Source organism: Sinocyclocheilus anshuiensis, unplaced genomic scaffold, assembly GCF_001515605.1.
Source record: "Sinocyclocheilus anshuiensis isolate Anshui unplaced genomic scaffold, SAMN03320099.WGS_v1.1 scaffold2490, whole genome shotgun sequence".
NCBI classification, from domain to species: Eukaryota; Metazoa; Chordata; class Actinopteri; order Cypriniformes; family Cyprinidae; genus Sinocyclocheilus; species Sinocyclocheilus anshuiensis.
This window is the reverse complement of record NW_015555992.1, coordinates 296-997: the sequence shown is the minus strand read 5'-3', so window position 1 is coordinate 997 and position 702 is coordinate 296.

The window sequence follows — 702 nt, the reverse complement described above, 5'->3', positions numbered from 1 at the left end:
GAGCAATATATTCACAAATAATATGTTTATGTCTGATGATGTGTGATGTGTTTCCTGTAATCGGTGCAAGTTTAACCAATGTTGCCTTATAACTTTTCCTTTTAGTTATTACGATTAATGTGTATGCAAACTACCCGATATTGAGCTTGAATGAAAGCTTGTTTTATTTGCCGAACATTGGTGTTAGTGAAAATTTTATATTCTGTATCATTCTCTGGTGATAATACTTTTATCAGAAGTTATTTAAAACTTCCAGAAGTACGACCCACGGGAGCAGCATGTGACTTGTGCACGAAAAAGGAACCACACAGGGCGTGGCTAAGCCCCGCAGCCACTATCTGATTGGAACAACGACCTGTGGGAGGGACAAAAGTCAGCCTGCTTAAAAATGGACACAAAGTCCTCGTTGCTTGCTTGCTCTTCGCTTTTCGTCTTGGTACGAGCACTCCAAATTGTGCTCACACGCTTACCATCAAAGCGACCGGTCATCTAAAACTCAAACACTTCAGTTGAAACTTCGCGATCTTCAAAGAACTTAAAGTCTCGCAAACTCAGACTTTTTAGCAGAACTGCTAAAATGCAATTTTGACCCTCTGCATCATCAAGAGACCAACCAATCCAATGAGGGCTCTCCCAAAAGGACGTCACCCAAACGTCATCTCAGCGACCAATCCGAAAGCTCCGGGATTCCCTCAAGCAGCC